This window comes from Pseudophryne corroboree, unplaced genomic scaffold (genome assembly GCF_028390025.1).
Source record: "Pseudophryne corroboree isolate aPseCor3 unplaced genomic scaffold, aPseCor3.hap2 scaffold_825, whole genome shotgun sequence".
Lineage (NCBI taxonomy): Eukaryota > Metazoa > Chordata > Amphibia > Anura > Myobatrachidae > Pseudophryne > Pseudophryne corroboree.
Window position 1 is genome coordinate 12,495 of NW_026970404.1, and position 19,245 is coordinate 31,739.

General features: G+C 46.5%; 10 non-coding genes and 1 pseudogene across 10 annotated transcripts; all 11 read right to left on the bottom strand.

Annotated features, from left to right (window-relative positions):
* Nucleotides 1–2,252: 2,252 nt before the first annotated feature.
* Nucleotides 2,253–2,394, bottom strand: LOC135042415 (U1 spliceosomal RNA; annotated as a pseudogene).
* Nucleotides 2,395–2,546: 152 nt separating this feature from the next.
* LOC135042403 (U1 spliceosomal RNA) lies at nt 2,547–2,710 on the bottom strand. Its single transcript, XR_010235541.1, has one exon. It is a non-coding gene; the product is annotated as a U1 spliceosomal RNA (small nuclear RNA).
* A 662-nt stretch (nt 2,711–3,372) lies between these two features.
* LOC135042413 (U1 spliceosomal RNA) lies at nt 3,373–3,535 on the bottom strand. The gene has a single exon (XR_010235550.1). It is a non-coding gene; the product is annotated as a U1 spliceosomal RNA (small nuclear RNA).
* A 152-nt stretch (nt 3,536–3,687) lies between these two features.
* On the bottom strand, nt 3,688–3,851 carry LOC135042405 (U1 spliceosomal RNA). The gene has a single exon (XR_010235543.1). It is a non-coding gene; the product is annotated as a U1 spliceosomal RNA (small nuclear RNA).
* Nucleotides 3,852–4,522: 671 nt separating this feature from the next.
* LOC135042409 (U1 spliceosomal RNA) lies at nt 4,523–4,685 on the bottom strand. The gene has a single exon (XR_010235547.1). It is a non-coding gene; the product is annotated as a U1 spliceosomal RNA (small nuclear RNA).
* Nucleotides 4,686–4,837: 152 nt separating this feature from the next.
* LOC135042407 (U1 spliceosomal RNA) lies at nt 4,838–5,001 on the bottom strand. The gene has a single exon (XR_010235545.1). It is a non-coding gene; the product is annotated as a U1 spliceosomal RNA (small nuclear RNA).
* A 671-nt stretch (nt 5,002–5,672) lies between these two features.
* On the bottom strand, nt 5,673–5,835 carry LOC135042414 (U1 spliceosomal RNA). The gene has a single exon (XR_010235551.1). It is a non-coding gene; the product is annotated as a U1 spliceosomal RNA (small nuclear RNA).
* Nucleotides 5,836–5,987: 152 nt separating this feature from the next.
* Nucleotides 5,988–6,151, bottom strand: LOC135042404 (U1 spliceosomal RNA). The gene has a single exon (XR_010235542.1). It is a non-coding gene; the product is annotated as a U1 spliceosomal RNA (small nuclear RNA).
* Nucleotides 6,152–6,822: 671 nt separating this feature from the next.
* LOC135042411 (U1 spliceosomal RNA) lies at nt 6,823–6,985 on the bottom strand. Its single transcript, XR_010235549.1, has one exon. It is a non-coding gene; the product is annotated as a U1 spliceosomal RNA (small nuclear RNA).
* Nucleotides 6,986–7,137: 152 nt separating this feature from the next.
* Nucleotides 7,138–7,301, bottom strand: LOC135042406 (U1 spliceosomal RNA). Its single transcript, XR_010235544.1, has one exon. It is a non-coding gene; the product is annotated as a U1 spliceosomal RNA (small nuclear RNA).
* A 662-nt stretch (nt 7,302–7,963) lies between these two features.
* LOC135042410 (U1 spliceosomal RNA) lies at nt 7,964–8,126 on the bottom strand. Its single transcript, XR_010235548.1, has one exon. It is a non-coding gene; the product is annotated as a U1 spliceosomal RNA (small nuclear RNA).
* Between the last annotated feature and the right edge of the window lie 11,119 nt (nt 8,127–19,245).

Sequence of the window (19,245 nt, forward strand, 5' to 3'; positions counted from 1 at the left end):
CGCAAAAGGCCGCCATGCCCTGCACGCCCCTTTTCTCTTTTCATATGCAGACGAGGGTTGACGCCAACTTTGACCCACTGCTTGGATGACATCACCATATGCAAATCCATCTGCTGCAGGCCTTCCCCCAGGAATGCTTGCACTAGTTGTTGCATTTGGTTTGTTGTTTGGGGGTGCTTCAGTATTAGGCAGCCTTCTGCCCTCCCATGTTCATCTGAAAATATGTGTTCTCCCTGCAGTTGTTGTCCCCAGATGAGAGTTTCCTTATGCTGCCTCAGTCGTTAACCGTGGCTGGATCTTATTGGCTCTCGCGGTCGGGATATTCCTCCCTGCCGTGGGGTAGAGACCTCCTTTTGCTCGGTCTCAAATTGCTTTTTCCCCTTCACCGCTGTCTTTACATCAGACGTCCGCCGTGATGTAGCTCGTTCATGAATGGGCTTATATCTCAGCAATCAGAGTGTCTGGTAGTCACCTTCCTTACGCGTTTCTCCGCTGTTATCCAAGAGCGGTTTCGTCAGAGGATACATCAGCAGCCTAGCAGGCTCTTTTTAAAATGCACCGGACCAATAGCATTACTAATTAGTTGATTGGATATATACATGTACTAATTGGATGCATACATGTAATGACTCACATATGGAACAACTTTCTAATTGCAATTGCACATATAAAGGCATTTCATAATATAAAAATAAGCAACATGGTGATTAAAAATAATAATAAAATAAGCAACAAGGTGGTTTAAAAAATAACAGAAAATATATAATCTATATACAGATTAACCTCTAATCTTTCAATCAATACCTCATCTCTATAATCACATACACATAATTCAGAGACCCAGCACTAAGGATCCCCATTTACTTATATAAAACCTTTTAGGGTAACATAAATCCAACCCACTACTAAAGCAGCTCTTGTGGCGCAGGGGAAACATCACCTGCACTCTATGCAGCGAGTCCCATGTTCGAATCCAACCCGCTCATCTTAACATCCATATTATTTATTTACTTTTAATGGGATCATTCTATCAATTCATTTTTACCTTTAATTTTTGTTAATATTATTTCTATATTTCATTATTTTAACCCCTGGAATAATTACATTGCTGCTTAAACAACAAAAAGAATTGAAGAAAGAATAATTATTAAACAGACAATTTAAGGATTCGAAGATTTAAAGATTTAAAGATGTAAAAATTTAAAACAGGGAGGGGGGGGGGGGAGGGAGGGGGGCCTTTTGGGAGAAGGAGGGAAAAAAAATAAAAAAAATATATATATAGAACCAAGAGAAAGTGTAAAAAGAGGATGGAGGAAGAAATCTGATGTTCATCATTACTAGTGGATTTTACTAAAGAACTTTAAAGGAACACACACAACAGGATTATACAGTTTCATACTAAGAGGAATGCTGTTCCCAAAATAGCTACTTCTAATAATTTTGTTTATTTATTAAACATACAATAAATGGATATTCAATAAATAATATATTAGGTAAATCAATAGATAAAATCTTCAGAGACTGCCAATGTTGTTCAGTTCGATGCTCTCAATCAGACCATCAGGTGTAGGGGTACCCAAAGAAAAAATCCAAAATGCCTCCCTTGTCAAGTAAAGGAGATTCAACTGAGGCAGCACAAGGGAACTCTCATCTGGGGACAACAACTGCAGGGAGAACACATATTTTCAGATGAACATGGGAGGGCAGAAGGCTGCCTAATACTGAAGCACCCCCAAACAACAAACCAAATGCAACAACTAGTACAAGCATTCCTTGGGGAAGGTCTGCAGAAGATGGAATTGCATACGGTGATGTCATCCAAGCAGTGGGCCAAAGTTGGCTGGAACCCTTATCTGCATATGAAAAGAGAAAAGGGGTATGCAGGGCATGGCGGCCTTTTGCTGCGCTTGGATGACCCCTAGTTCGCATTAAACACCCCCACCCTCCTTCGGTGTGGGGCTCATGTTGGCCATGCCCCAGCCCCTGAAGCATTCAAGCTGATTTCTTGCAGCAGCTGGGCACTGTAACAGCTCCAGAGCTGCTCTGTAAGGCAACTAAAAGGGTGTGGGCCCTGCAGCACTACCTGTAGTTCGCATTGTGCGTTGGAAGGCACAAAGTAAGCAGACGGGAGAAGTCAGGGTAGTGCGCAAGGGCATAGAAGGGAGCGGCTCAAGAAAAGAGAAGTGGAAACAGTCAGCAAACTAGGCTGGAGAGAGACCTGAGACAAAGAGATCTGAATTATATGAGAGCCGACCAGGGGAAACACAAATTATGCAGTCAAGTTTCCCACATTTGGGGAATTCAAAGGGGCAGCACACCCAGAGTGCAATGGGTGAGCCTTGCCCTGGGAGAAGCACCTACATGATCATAGTATCTCACCTGGCAGGTAAGTAGGAGTTGGGCTAGAGCTGGGGAGGGTCGCTGCTCGGGCACCCCCCTGTCAAGTGAAGGAGATCCAACTGAGGCAGCACAAGGGAACTCTCGAAAGAAGAACAAGGCTAGAGGAAGATCTGAGACAAAGAAATCTGACTTTTACCAGAGCTGACCAGAGGAAAGCACAAACACAGTCCCCCACTACCACAAATAATGCAGTCGAGTTTCCCACATTTGGGGAAATCACAGGGGTCAGCATACCCAGAATGCAATGAATGAACCTCACCCTGGGAGAACAATCTTCATGACCATGGTATCTCCTATGCAAAATAAGTATGATTTGGGATAGGGCTGGGGAGGGCCGCTGCTCAGGCATATCTCTGTCAAGTAAAGGAGATTCAACTGAGGCAGCACAAGGGAACTCTCATCTGGGGACAACAACTGCAGGGAGAACACATATTTTCAAATGAACATGGGAGGGCAGAAGGCTGCCTAATACTGAAGCACCCCCAAACAACAAACCAAATGCAACAACTAGTACAAGCATTCCTGGGGGAAGGTCTGCAGAAGACGGATTTGCATACAGTGATGTCATCCAAGCAGTGGGCCAAAGTTGGCTGGAACCCTCATCTGCATATGAAAAGAGAAAAGGGGTATGCAGGGCATGGCGGCCTTTTGCGGCGCTTGGATGACCCTTAGTTCGCATTAAACACCCCCACCCTCCTTCGGTGTGGGGCTCATGTTGGCAATGCCCCAGCATTCAAGCTGATTTCTTGCAGCAGCTTGGCACTGTAACAGCTCCAGAGCTGCTCTGTAAGGCAAGTAACAGGTTGTGGGCCATGCAGCACTACCTGTAGTTTGCATTGTGCATTGGAAGGCACAAAGTAAGCAGACAGGAGAAGTCAGGATAGTGCACAAGGGTATAGAAGGGAGGGGCTCAAAAAAAAAGAAGTGGAAACAGACAGCAAACTAGGCTGGAGAGAGACCTTAGACAAAGAGATCTGAATTATATGAAAGCCGACCAGTGGAAACACAAATTATGCAGTCAAGTTTCCCACATTTGGGGAAATCACAGGGGCAGCACACCCAGAGTGCAATAGGTGAGCCTTGCCCTGGGAGAAGCACCTTCATGATCATAGTATCTCACCTGGCAGGTAAGTAGGAGTTGGGCTAGAGCTGGGGAGGGTCGCTGCTCGGGCACCCCCCTGTCAAGTGAAGGAGATCCAACTGAGGCAGCACAAGGGAACTCTCGAAAGAAGAACAAGGCTAGAGGAAGATCTGAGACAAAGAAATCTGACTTTTACCAGAGCTGACCAGAGGAAAGCACAAACACAGTCCCCCACTACCACAAATAATGCAGTCGAGTTTCCCACATTTGGGGAAATCACAGGGGTCAGCATACCCAGAATGCAATGAATGAACCTCACCCTGGGAGAACAATTTTCATGACCATGGTATCTCCTATGCAAAATAAGTATGATTTGGGATAGGGCTGGGGAGGGCCGCTGCTCAGGCACATCTCTGTCAAGTAAAGGAGATTCAACTGAGGCAACACAAGGGAACTCTCATCTGGGGACAACAACTGCAGGGAGAACACATATTTTCAAATGAACATGGGAGGGCAGAAGGCTGCCTAATACTGAAGCACCCCCAAACAACAAACCAAATGCAACAACTAGTACAAGCATTCCTGGGGGAAGGTCTGCAGAAGACGGATTTGCATACAGTGATGTCATCCAAGCAGTGGGCCAAAGTTGGCTGGAACCCTCATCTGCATATGAAAAGAGAAAAGGGGTATGCAGGGCATGGCGGCCTTTTGCGGCGCTTGGATGACCCTTAGTTCGCATTAAACACCCCCACCCTCCTTCGGTGTGGGGCTCATGTTGGCAATGCCCCAGCCCCTGAAGCATTCAAGCTGATTTCTTGCAGCATCTGGGCACTGTAACAGCTCCATAGCTGCTCTGTAAGGCAAGTTAAAGGGTGTGGGTCCTGCAGCACTACCTGTAGTTCGCATTGTGCATTGGAAGGCACAAAGTAAGCAGACGGGAGAAGTCAGGATAGTGCGCAAGGGCATAGAAGGGAGCGGCTCAAGAAAAGAGAAGTGGAAACAGACAGCAAACTAGGCTGGAGAGAGACCTGAGACAAAGAGATCTGAATTATACGAGAGCCGACCAGGGGAAACACAAATTATGCAGTCAAGTGTCCCACATTTGGGGAAATCGCAGGAGCAGCACACCCAGAGTGCAATGGGTGAGCCTTGCCCTGGGAGAAGCACCTTCATGATCATAGTATCTCACCTGGCAGGTAAGTAGGAGTTGGGCTATAGCTGGGGAGGGTCGCTGCTCAAGCACCCCTCTGTCAAGTGAAGGAGATCCAACTGAGGCAGCACAAGGGAACTCTCAAAAGAAGAATAAGGCTAGAGGAAGAAATGAGACAAAGAAATCTGACTTTTACCAGAGCTGACCAGAGGAAAGCACAAACACAGTCCCCCACTACTACAAATAATGCAGTCAAGTTTCCCACATTTGGGGAAATCACAGGGGTCAGCATACCCAGAATGCAATGAATGACCCTCACCCTGGGGGAACAATCTTCTTGACCATGGTATCTCCTATGCAAAATAAGTATGATTTGAGATAGGGCTAGGGAGGTCCGCTGCTCAGGCACATCTCTGTCAAGTAAAGGAGATTCAACTGAGGCAGCACAAGGGAACTCTCATCTGGGGACAACAACTGCAGGGAGAACACATATTTTCAGATGAACATGGGAGGGCAGAAGGCTGCCTAATACTGAAGCACCCCCAAACAACAAACCAAATGCAACAACTAGTGCAAGCATTCCTGGGGGAAGGCCTGCAGCAGATTGATTTGCATATGGTAATGCCATCCAAGCAGTGGGTCAAAGTTGGCTTCAACCCTCGTCTGCATATGAAAAGAGAAAAGGTGCGTGCAGGGCATGGCGGCCTTTTGCGGCGCTTGGATGACCCCTAGTTCGCATTAAACACCTCCACCCTCCTTCGGTGTGGGGCTCATGTTGGCTATGCCCCAGCCCCTGAAGCATTCAAGCTGATTTCTTGCAGCAGCTGGGCACTGTAACATCCCCAGAGCTGCTCTGTAAGGCAAGTAAAAGGGTGTGGGCCCTGCAGCACTACCTGTAGTTTGCATTGTGCATTGGAAAGCACAAAGTAAGCAGACGGGAGAAGTCAGGATAGTGCGCAAGGGCATAGAAGGGAGCGGCTCAAGAAAAGAGAAGTGGAAACAGACAGCAAACTAGGCTGGAGAGAGACCTGAGACAAAGAGATCTGAATTATACGAGAGCCGACCAGGGGAAACACAAATTATGCAGTCAAGTTTCCCACATTTGGGGAAATCGCAGGAGCAGCACACCCAGAGTGCAATGGGTGAGCCTTGCACTGGGAGTAGCAACTTCCTGATCATAGTATCTCACCTGGCAGGTAAGTAGGAGTTGGGCTAGAGCTGGGGAGGGTCGCTGCTCGGGCACCCCCCAGTCAAGTGAAGGAGATCCAACTGAGGCAGCACAAGGGAACTCTCGAAAGAAGAACAAGGCTAGAGGAAGATCTGAGACAAAGAAATCTGACTTTTACCAGAGCTGACCAGAGGAAAGCACAAACACAGTCCCCCACTATCACAAATAATGCAGTCGAGTTTCCCACATTTGGGGAAATCACAGGGGTCAGCATACCCAGAATGCAATGAATGAACCTCACCCTGGGAGAACAATCTTCATGACCATGGTATCTCCTATGCAAAATAAGTATGATTTGGGATAGGGCTGGGGAGGGCCGCTGCTCAGGCATATATCTGTCAAGTAAAGAAGATTCAACTGAGGCAGCACAAGGGAACTCTCATCTGGGGACAACAACTGCAGGGAGAACACATATTTTCAAATGAACATGGGAGGGTAGAAGGCTGCCTAATACTGAAGCACCCCCAAACAACAAACCAAATGCAACAACTAGTACAAGCATTCCTGGGGGAAGGTCTGCAGAAGACGGATTTGCATACAGTGATGTCATCCAAGCAGTGGGCCAAAGTTGGCTGGAACCCTCATCTGCATATGAAAAGAGAAAAGGGGTATGCAGGGCATGGCGGCCTTTTGCTGCGCTTGGATGACCCTTAGTTCGCATTAAACACCCCCACCCTCCTTCGGTGTGGGGCTCATGTTGGCAATGCCCCAGCCCCTGAAGCATTCCAGCTGATTTCTTGCAGCAGCTGGGCACTGTAACAGCTCCAGAGCTGCTCTGTAAGGCAACTAAAAGGGTGTGGGCCCTGCAGCACTACCTGTAGTTCGCATTGTGCGTTGGAAGGCACAAAGTAAGCAGACGGGAGAAGTCAGGATAGTGCGCAAGGGCATAGAAGGGAGCGGCTCAAGAAAAGAGAAGTGGAAACAGACAGCAAACTAGGCTGGAGAGAGACCTGAGACAAAGAGATCTGAATTATATGAGAGCCGACCAGAGGAAACACAAATTATGCAGTCAAGTGTCCCACATTTGGGGAAATCGCAGGAGCAGCACACCCAGAGTGCAATGGGTGAGCCTTGCCCTGGGAGAAGCACCTTCCTGATCATAGTATCTCACCTGGCAGGTAAGTAGGAGTTGGGCTAGAGCTGGGGAGGGTCGCTGCTCGGGCACCCCCCTGTCAAGTGAAGGAGATCCAACTGAGGCAGCACAAGGGAACTCTCGAAAGAAGAACAAGGCTAGAGGAAGATCTGAGACAAAGAAATCTGACTTTTACCAGAGCTGACCAGAGGAAAGCACAAACACAGTCCCCCACTACCACAAATAATGCAGTCGAGTTTCCCACATTTGGGGAAATCACAGGGGTCAGCATACCCAGAATGCAATGAATGAACCTCACCCTGGGAGAACAATCTTCATGACCATGGTAACTCCTATGCAAAATAAGTATGATTTGGGATAGGGCTGGGGAGGGCCGCTGCTCAGGCATATCTCTGTCAAGTAAAGGAGATTCAACTGAGGCAGCACAAGGGAACTCTCATCTGGGGACAACAACTGCAGGGAGAACACATATTTTCAAATGAACATGGGAGGGCAGAAGGCTGCCTAATACTGAAGCACCCCCAAACAACAAACCAAATGCAACAACTAGTACAAGCATTCCTGGGGGAAGGTCTGCAGAAGACGGATTTGCATACAGTGATGTCATCCAAGCAGTGGGCCAAAGTTGGCTGGAACCCTCATCTGCATATGAAAAGAGAAAAGGGGTATGCAGGGCATGGCGGCCTTTTGCGGCGCTTGGATGACCCTTAGTTCGCATTAAACACCCCCACCCTCCTTCGGTGTGGGGCTCATGTTGGCAATGCCCCAGCATTCAAGCTGATTTCTTGCAGCAGCTTGGCACTGTAACAGCTCCAGAGCTGCTCTGTAAGGCAAGTAACAGGTTGTGGGCCATGCAGCACTACCTGTAGTTTGCATTGTGCATTGGAAGGCACAAAGTAAGCAGACAGGAGAAGTCAGGATAGTGCACAAGGGTATAGAAGGGAGGGGCTCAAAAAAAAAGAAGTGGAAACAGACAGCAAACTAGGCTGGAGAGAGACCTTAGACAAAGAGATCTGAATTATATGAAAGCCGACCAGTGGAAACACAAATTATGCAGTCAAGTTTCCCACATTTGGGGAAATCACAGGGGCAGCACACCCAGAGTGCAATGGGTGAGCCTTGCCCTGGGAGAAGCACCTTCATGATCATAGTATCTCACCTGGCAGGTAAGTAGGAGTTGGGCTAGAGCTGGGGAGGGTCGCTGCTCGGGCACCCCCCTGTCAAGTGAAGGAGATCCAACTGAGGCAGCACAAGGGAACTCTCGAAAGAAGAACAAGGCTAGAGGAAGATCTGAGACAAAGAAATCTGACTTTTACCAGTATATTGACAGTATTGTTTTCTTTCAAAAATCCACTTCATTTTCTTTACCCTATTATTAAAATGGTAATTGACAAAAACAAACTACATTGTCACCAGAAGAGCAATACAAAATGTACAAGTGATATATTAAAATCATCTTTCCAGCTTGAATTTCAATGTTGCATTGGGTCAACAATTTTGTGAGAAACATCTTCACCCTTAAATAAAGATTTTCTTAATTCCTTACCTGTGTGCTAATTAGATATCACCTTGTTTTCACATTAAACAGACTTCCACATGAGAAAGCAGCAAGGATGCAGTGGCGTTAATGTTTCCTGGTGTCAACTTGTATTATTTCAGTAGACATTGAAATGAGGATGCATCTTGCTGCCTTTCCAATGAAGCAAGTTTAATTTAGTAATAGGTGAAAAACCATCCTTACAAAGGTGTTAATCAGAGACTTGGCTTTGTGGACACTTTTCAGAGAACAAATTTGTTAGCATAAAAATAAAGCCAGAAAATGAAGAGCTGTTTAATCACTCGATTGGATTTTTCTGCCAGCATATTTTTTTTCTCTGCAACCCACTGCTAAATTGTGCTTCCTAGCTGTTTTTTATAAAATCACTGAATCAAATCTAACTCTGATTACATCAGAGAAGGCCAGGTACCCTACACCATAAGAGGAGGTTTGAAATTTTGACTTGTCTACTTAAATATCACCAAAATTTGATCACAAGGTTAATTACATCCCTGGGTGAGATTGAACCACCAACCTTTTGATTAATAGCCAAACACACTAACCGATTGCGCCACAGAGACACTTTGCAAAAGTCTATACTGACAAAGGCTAATAAGCATTCATCTAAAACGTTTCCTAGAAAAACTTTAAAAAGTCAATAATCTGGAGAGTTTTTGTAAGATGTTTCTTCCATCAACCAACGAAGAAACACATTGGTACTTTCCCATGATGAGTGAGTGCTTCAGGATCTCTTGCACTTACATGTGCAGCAGAATACTGCAATGGAAGCATGCTGGGCCCATAACCCAGAGGTAGGCAGATTGAAACTATCCTCTGCTATATGCATTTTTTTTGTTAATTAAAGTAATCCAAAACTGGGATTGATATTTTGTCTCTTTTATTTTTACTTAAAGTACAATAACTTTTACCATTTTAATTTGTTTTAATAGTATATTGACAGTATTGTTTTCTTTCAAAAATCCACTTCATTTTCTTTACCCTATTATTAAAATGGTAATTGACAAAAACAAACTACATTGTCACCAGAAGAGCAATACAAAATGTACAAGTGATATATTAAAATCATCTTTCCAGCTTGAATTTCAATGATGCATTGGGTCAACAATTTTGTGAGAAACATCTTCACCCTTAAATAAAGATTTTCTTAATTCCTTACCTGTGTGCTAATTAGATATCACCTTGTTTTCACATTAAACAGACTTCCACATGAGAAAGCAGCAAGGATGCAGTGGCGTTAATGTTTCCTGGTGTCAACCTGTATTATTTCAGTAGACATTGAAATGAGGATACATCTTGCTGCCTTTCCAATGAAGCAAGTTTAATTTAGTAATAGGTGAAAAACCATCCCTACAAAGGTGTTAATCAGAGACTTGGCTTTGTGGACACTTTTCAGAGAACAAATTTGTTAGCATAAAAATAAAGCCAGAAAATGAAGAGCTGTTTAATCACGCAATTTGATTTTTTTGCCAGCATATTTCTTTTTCTCTGCAACCCACTGCTAAATTGTGCTTCCTAGATGTTTTTATAAAATCACTGAATCAAATCTAACTCTGATTACATCAGAGAAGGCCAGGTACCCTACACCATAACAGGGGGTATGAAATTTGACTTGTCTACTTAAAGATCACCAAAATCTGATAACAAGGTCAATTACGTCCCTGGGTGGGATTGAACCACCAACCTTTTGGTTAATAGCCGTACACACTAACTGATTGCGCCACAGAGACACTTTGCAAAAGTACATACTGACAAATGCTAATAAGCATTCATCTAAAACGTTTCCTAGAAAAACTTAAAAAAGTCAATCATCTGGAGAGTTTTTGTAAGATGTTTCTTCTATCAACCAACGAAGAAACACATTGGTACTTTCCCATGATGAGTGAGTGCTTCAGGATCTCTTGCACTTACATGTGCAGCAGAGTACAGCAATGGAAGCATGCTGGGCCCATAACCCAGAGGTAGGCAGGTTGAAACTATCCTCTGCTATATGCATTTTTTTGTTTGTTAATTAAAGTAATCCAAAACTGGGATTGATATTTTGGCTCTTTTATTTTTACTTAAAGTACAATAACTTTTACCATTTTAATTTGTTTTAATAGTATATTGACAGTATTGTTTTCTTTCAAAAATCCACTTAATTTTCTTTACCCTATTATTAAAATGGTAATTGACAAAAACAAACTACATTGTCACCAGAAGAGCAATACAAAATGTACAAGTGATATATTAAAATCATATTTCCAGCTTGAATTTCAATGATGCATTGGGGCAACGATTTTGTGAGAAACATCTTCACCCTTAAATAAAGATTTTCTTAATTCCTTACCTGTGTGCTAATTAGATATCACCTTGTTTTCTCTCTGTCAGGGGAAGGAAGGGCTGATTCTCTGGCACAACAGGGAGGGCTAGGCTGCAGGAACACAGCACTGGAAGAAACAGGAGGCCGAACTCATGACCAAAAAGTGAGCAGTGCAGTGATCAGCCCCCTAGTCTTTCCCTCTCTCTGGGTGCAGAGCTGTATTCTACAGAGAGAGCTGGGATGGGAAGAAGGGGAACGGCACCTGACACACACATACACGCGCGGCACCTGACACACACATACACGCGCAACACCTGACACACACACATACACGTGCGGCACCTGACACACACACACACGTAGCATCAGACACAATAAAATAAACATGCAGCACCTGACCCACACATACACGCGCAACACCTGACACACACACATACACGTGCGGCACCTGACACACACACACGTAGCATCAGACACAATAAAATAAACATGCAGCACCTGACCCACACATACACGCGCAACACCTGACACACACACATATACACGTGCGGCACCTGACACACACACACGTACCATCAGACACAATAAAATAAACATGCAGCACCTGACACATGCATATACACGCAGCACCTGACACATGCATATACACGCAGCACCTGACACATGCATATACACGCAGCACCTGACACATGCATATACACGCAGCACCTGACACATGCATATACACGCAGCACCTGACACATGCATATACACGCAGCACCTGACACATGCATATACACGCAGCACCTGACACATACATATACACGTACACCATCAGACACACACATACACACGCAGTGCCTTACTCACACACACATAGACACGTGCAGCACCTGAGGCACACACATGTACACGCGCAGCACCTGACGCACACTCATGTACACACGCAGCACCTGACGCACACTCATGTACACGCGCAGCACCTAATGCACACTCATGTACACGCGCAGCACCTGACGCACACTCATGTACACGCGCATCACCTGACACAGACATACGTATTCATGCACAGCACCAGACATACACTTGTACACATGCGGAGCACCTGATACTCACACACATATACACCCGCAACACCTGACACACACACACACACGTGCGGCAGCTGACGCATACACACGCACCATCAGACACACTCCTATATACACGCAGCACCTGACACACACATACACACAGGAGCTGACACACACATACACAGGCAGCACCTGACACACACACACATATACACGCGCAGCACCTGACACCACGCACTCACACGTACAAGCAATGCATTTCACGCCTACCTCCAGCCTCAGTTACAGGCTGCTGCCGCCTACCCCCCTCCCTGCATCAGCTGCAAAGGCAGCAAAATATTTTGACCAAAGTCTAAAGGCCCGTACACATTAAACAATGTCGCTCTGTGAGCTACATCGTCTAATGTTTCCCCTCCCGGGCCGGCCGGCAGCCGACTGTACACACTGAGCGATATGACCGCTCATATCGCTCAGTGACGTCACGCCCCCGCCAGCCCTGCATGAAGGTCGTGGACGACAGTCCACATCCTTCCTGCATGCCCTACCGACAGCGAAGATTGTTGCCGACCCGCGGGGCCGCGCATCGTTTGTCGCTGGCTGCATACACACTTAACGATAAAATGAGCGACGTCGCTCATTAAATCGTTAAGTGTGTACGGACCTTAAACAATTTGGTTTGGTAAATAAAATAATTTTGCACAGAACAGTGATGTTATACGAACATTTTCATTAAACATTTAAAAAATCAAATGTTTATTCTTACAGTGAAATTTTACATTTCTGAATAAAAAAAATAAATTTAAAAAAAGCGATGAAATTCCATAGACAAAAAACCTTACGGTTTCACATGTCCCATTAAGGCTTCTTAGACATGATCGAAATTTCAGAAACCTGTTGTAACTCTTCCACTCAAACTCCAAAAAGCAATGAAATTCCGATCATTAAGGCTGACGCCTTAATGGACGTGTTCCTTGCGCAATACAGATATGGTATGCCATCACAGCCTGTGGGTAAGTGCAGATTCAGCACAGTGAGTACACAATGGTGTAGCTGCTAATTCACAGATTTGTGTGCTCATTGGAATACACACATGCAGTCTATGCAACTGAAGGTCTGAGCAGTTGGGGAATGCTTTTTCTGAAGACAGTTTCCCCACAAGGCCCTTTGGAGAGACAGAGAGAGAGTATGCCAGCACACCCCCCAGCGCTATATAACCCAGGAATAAAACAGTAACTTAATGTTTGCCCAGTAGTGCTGCTGTATGTAATTTGCGAATTATGTGCCCCCCCCCCCCTCTTTTCAACCCTCTTGTCTAACGTGGTATAAGCAGGGTAGAGTCCGGGGAGCTTCCTCTCAGCGGTGCTGTGGAGAAAAAATGGCGCTGGTGAGTGCTGAGGGAGAAGCCCCGCCCCCTCGGAGGCGGGCTTCTGTCCCGCTTAAACTGTAAAATTGGTGGGGGCTTATACATATATAAAGTGCCCAGCTGTATATATGTTATATTTTTGCGAAAGAGGTTTATATTGCTGCCCAGGGCGCCCCCCCTGCGCCCTGCACCCTTACAGTGACCGGAGTATGTGAGGTGTATGGGAGCAAAGGCGCACAGCTGCAGTGCTGTGCGTTACCTCAGTGAAGATCATGAAGTCTTCTGCCGCCTCTGAAGTCTTCTTTTCTTCTCATACTCACCCGGCTTCTATCTTCCGGCTCTGCGAGGGGGACGGCGGCGCGGCTCTGGGACGGACGGCGAGGGTGAGATCCTGCGTACCAATCCCACTGGAGCTAATGGTGTCCAGTAGCCTAAGAAGCAGGACCTTGCAACTTAGAGAGTAGGGCTGCTTCTCTCCCCTCAGTCCCTCGATGAGGGAGTCTGTTGCCAGCAGTGCTCCCTGAAAATTAAAAACCTAACAAAATACTTTCTGTCAGAAAGCTCAGGAGAGCTCCTGAAAAGCACCCAGTCTCCACTGGGTACAGTATCAAACTGAGGTCTGGAGGAGGGGCATAGAGGGAGGAGCCAGTGCACACCCAGAACTAAAATCTTTCTTAAAGTGCCCATGTCTCCTGCGGAGCCCGTCTATCCCCATGGTCCTTACGGAGTCCCCAGCATCCTCTAGGACGTTAGAGAAAATAGGATTTTAATACCTACCGGTAAATCCTTTTCTCTTAGTCCGTAGAGGATGCTGGGCACCCGTCCCAGTGCGTACTGTGTCTGCAGTTATTAAATAGCCCTTAACTCCAGAACATTTATGTGGAGATGAAAACATCCAAGGAAGACTTGACCATCTTCCTTGGATGTTTTCCCCCTGTGTGACTGCTCTCCAGCCTCGGAGGGTTGCATCCGTGGTCCCTAGGATCCCGTCCTGGATCCCGAACCATCGCCCCTCTAGGTGGTGAGAACTGTGCAGCCACCAATGGAGTGAGATTCTGGTCTTGGAAGACAGGATTATCCTCCGGTGCATGTGTAGGTGGGATCCGGACCACTTGTCCAACAGGTCCCACTGGAACACTCTGGCATGGAACCTGCCAAACTGAATGGCCTCGTAGGCCGCAACCATCTTCCCCAGCAACTGAATGCATTGATGGATTAACACTCTTGCTGGTTTCAGAATTTGTTTGACCAGACTCTGGATCTCCAGAGCCTTTCCACTAGAAGAAAACCTCTTCTGTGTCCAGTATCACTCCCAAAAACAACAACCGCGTCATTGGGACCAACTGCGATTTTGGCAAGTTTAGGAGCCAACCATGTTGTTGAAGAACTGTCAGGGAGAGTAGATGTTTTGCACCAACTGGTCCCTGGATCTCGCCTTTATCAGGAGATCATCCAAGTACGGGATAATTGTGACTCCTTGCTTGCGAAGGAGGACCATCATTTCCGCCATCACCCTGGTGAAAATCCTCGGAGCCGTGGACAGACCAAACGGCAACGTCTGAAATTGGTAATGACAATCCTGAATTGCAAACCTCAGGTAGCTTGATGCAGTGGCTAAATGGGAACATATAAGTAGGCATCCTTTATGTCTACCAAAACCATGAAATCTAATTTATCCCCCGGACTGGAGATCACTACCCTGAGAGATTCCATCTTGAAATTGAATTTCTTTAGGTAGAAATTAAGGGATTTCAGATTTAAGATTGGTCTGACTGAGCCGTCCGGCTTCGGGACCACGAAGAGGCTTGAATAAAAACCTTCTCCCTGCTGACTAAGGCTGATTTGAACAATCGGTGAGGGGGAACGTCTTGAAACCCCAGTTTGTACCCTTGGGACACTATTTGTAAAACCCACGAGTCCAGGTCCGAATGAATCTAGAACTGACTGAAGAGTTTTAGACGTGCCCCCCACTGGTGCGGGCTCCTGCAAGAGAGCCCCAGCGTCATGCAGTGGATTTGGCAGAAGCAGAGGACGATCTCTGCTCCTGCGATCTTGAAGAGGCTACAGACCTCTTCCCTCTTTTCCTTCCTCTACCTGCAAAGAAAGGGGAATCTTAACTTCTTGCATATCTATTGGGCCGAAATGACTGCGTCAGATAATGATGCGTCTTCATCCGTTGAGAGGGAACATAGGGCAAGAAGGATGACTTACCTGCGGGAGCTGCCGAGATCAAATTAACTAGGCCGTCGCCAAACAAGGCTTCACCTTCATAGGGAAGAGACTCCCTTTCTTCTTGGAGTCAGCATCAGCATTCCCTTGGTGAATCCACAATGCCCTCCTATCCAAGACTGCCATGAAATTGGCCCGTGAGCACTTGTGCCCGGTGTAGGATTTTTAAATATGTGTAGTTTACTGTATGCAAGGGTTTAAAACCTTTTAGGAACTGAGCTCTAAGGTGTATTACATGTAGTTTAAAAAAACAAAAAAGGTTTATTTTATGGCAGTAGTTTCCAAACTGGGGTTCTTGCACTGGTAGAATAGTTTGGTGGTCCAGGACCAATTAAAATTATTTATACTTTATTAAATTGGCAAAACCATTCCCTCACAACATAACTGAACCTGAGGATGACATGCTATAAACACAATTTACTTAATTTTATATTTTTTTCTGAATTTCTCAATAAAAAAAACTTTGGCTTAGGGGTGCCGTGAAACAAATTTTGATACTCTAGGGCAGGGGTGTCAAACCCATGGGCCGCATGCCGCCCCCAATGCATCCTTTTGTGGCCCACAGGCCGGGGTCCGGCAGGGGTCCTTTTGTGGCCCGATCACCTTGCTTAGAGCGAGGGCAGGAGAGTGCAGCCAGAGTCTTTGCTTTCTATGTGCGGCACCATCTTCCCGAAGAGATCACCGGGAAGATAGTGCCCCCTCCACTGGCTACAGCACAGGTATACTGGGGTGGGGTAGCAAACTGGGGGCCCCAATTGGCCCCTCCAGCAGTCCCTCTACCAAAACACGTCTTTTGGTGGTTTTGCGGTGTTGTTATAACTACATGGTGACGATACTGTAGCACAGAGATTTTCAACCATTTACAACTCACGTCACACAGAACAAGATTTAAATATTGACAAGGCACACTGAAATATAATGGTGATGCATGGTGCAGTATCGTGTCCTAGGATGTCATGTCGCAGCTTCTCCATAGGTAACGCCTGAACAGGCCCGGTGACAGGGGGGACAAAGGGGACACTTGTTCAGGGCTCCAAGTATTAAGAACAGAAATAATGGGGCCACAGTGCCAATATTGCTTTTTAAAGTGTATCCACCAACTGCTCAATTTAAGCAGGAAAACAATTAACAGGCCAACTAAACCCTCCCCCCTCCTTTTACCCCATCACTTTGTCCAGTCCCTGTGGTCCATACTGTATTGCCATTATTATGCATGTTGCTGTGCTGACCCTTTTCTGAATGTCCCTGCCACCGCCACCGAAGAGCTGGATAGCCCAGTATGAAAACCACCTGCCGGCCTCACTGACGGTCCGAGTCACAGGCTCCATTTTTTTTAAAGATCCCTCTGCCAAGTTAAGGGGGGGTTGAGGGGGCCCCAGAGATATCAGTGTACTGGGCCCCGAGATTTCTGTTGCTGGCCCTGACCCTCAGGGGCGTATCTACCCCTTGGCCAGGATGGCACTTGCCAGGGGCACCATCCAGCTGTGCCAACCGTGGCTAAGGGATAGAGTTCTGCAGTCTCGAAAGGGCGCTATGGCAATCAGCGTGGGACTGACCAATTAGACGGTGAGGGAAGGATACTGAAATTGTCCCAACCCTGTTACAGTTTGAAATGCCCCTCAACTGCTGTCCACTGCTTCACTCCTAGCTCTGCCCCTTTGAAATTATTAATCCCTACACCCCGGTAGGCGGAGTTCTCTAGGCCCATACTCAGGAGTCACCACTGCTGTACATTATGTGCCGGTTGTAGAGGCAGAGCGGGGAACATCAGAGAACGCCACAAATTACACAGTGGGTAAGGAGATGGCTGGAGACAGCTGCACAGCCATGCCTTGCAAGTTCGAGAGAGCTGTTGAATTTCAGCACTTCAAGTCAGAGCCTGCCCCCTGCTGCCCAAGCAGTCCGTGACAGTTAGTGTCGAGGAGGGGGGGATTTGTGCATGTGTGCTATCAGTGTGTGTGTGGGGGGGGTGGAGGATGTGTGTGACTGTGAGGGAGCTGTCAGTGTCAGTGGGGAGAGGAGCAGGAGGGAGTTGTCAGTGTGTGGAAGTGATGAGAGTTGTCAGTACTGGGGAAATGTGTGTGTGTGTGTGTGTGTGTGTGTGTGTGTGTGTGTGTGTGTGTGTGTGTGTACTAGATTTAGGAGTGTGTGTTTGTGAGAGGTTTCAGTTGGGGAATTAGAGTTCATACAGTAATTAAATGTTTTCATATTGAGAACTACATCTCCCAGCATATACAGTGTGCTGGGGATGCTAACAAGCTTTATTTAAAAGTTTAAAAAACATTGCTTTTATGACTGCAATGGTTAAAAAGGGAGAGCTATAAATCAATTTATCAGTGAATGATCGCAGTTTGAGCTGTTACATTTTACTGAACCACCTATCCCTCCACACTCACTACCTGTCCTCAGGATACATTTACCATCCCGGCAGACGGTATACTGGCGGTCATTTGACCGATGTTGGAATCCTGACACCACTTGGGAGACTGGTGCCGGCACACAGACAGCCAACATCCCGAAGGCGAGTATTGGAGGGAGGGTTAGGACCGGGGGAGCGGGTGTTAGGGAAGGCACTAGGAGGGGGGGGGATTAGTCCTAGCTGCCACCCCCTGAGGGTTAGCCCTATCCGCCACCCCCCCAGAGGGTTAGGATTAGGTATCATGTGACTGCTGGAATCCCGAGCGCCGGATGCCATACCCAACCCCCTTTACTTTTTCAGGCATTTCTATCTCTCCTCTCTCTATGGTGTTCTGATTGCCCACTTTCCCTTGTGCTTTTCTCTCTCTCTCTCTCTCTCTCTCTCCTTTGTTTAGAGCATCAGTTTCTGTAGTCCACTTTATCCTTATTTTTTCCAGTGTTTCACTATCTCTCTGATGTAATGAGGATGTATGGTCTAGAGGGATCAGTAATGCATTGTACTGTATAGAGGCGTCAGGGATGTAGCGTAGGGTATAGAGGCGTCAGGGATGTAGCGTAGGTTATAGAGGCATCAGGAATGTAGCGTAGGGAATAGAGGCATCAGGGATGTAGCGTAGGGTATAGAGGCGTCAGGGATGTAGCATAGGGAATAGAGGCGTCAGGGATGTAGCGTAGGGAATAGAGGCGTCAGGGATTTAGCTTAGGGAATATAGGCATCAGGGATGTACTAGCAGGTATATAGAGGTCAGTGTACTGTATAGAGGGGTCAGTAATGCAGTGATGTTATAGAAAGGTCAGTGATGTAGTGTAGGGTATAGAGGGGTCAGTTATGTAGTGTGGGGTAAAGAGGGGTCAGTAAAGATACTAAGCTGAAGTACTTAGAACACTTCTTGAATTAAGACACAACCTGCAAGAAAAAGTATGCAATATGGGTGAAAAGGCAAATGTCAGATGTCTGATACAAGTAACCAGCTCCACACCTTGCACCACATAGCGTTATGTTAAACTGGGATATGTTCTTTTTTGGTGTGTGTGTGTGTGTGTGTGTATGTGTGTGTGGGGGGGGGGGGGGGGTGCCAAAGGAAATTTTTGCCATTGGCTCCTTTGGTCTAGAACCAGCCCTGATCACAAAATATTTTTGTCTAAGCAGACTGGACACTGATCAGCGTTGGCTCATTCTCAGCCCCCCGCCCAGCCTCTGCTGCCAACAGACTGCTATTAGCTAGTTAACCTTCTGCCTTCCCTATCTATGACACAGACTGCTGCTAATGCTACCAGACTGTTCCCAGTGGCTTCACACCAACAGTGAATCCCAGCCGATGATGTAGGGCAGCGTGTGGGGGAGGGGGTCAGTTGCTGTGGCTCCAACATGGT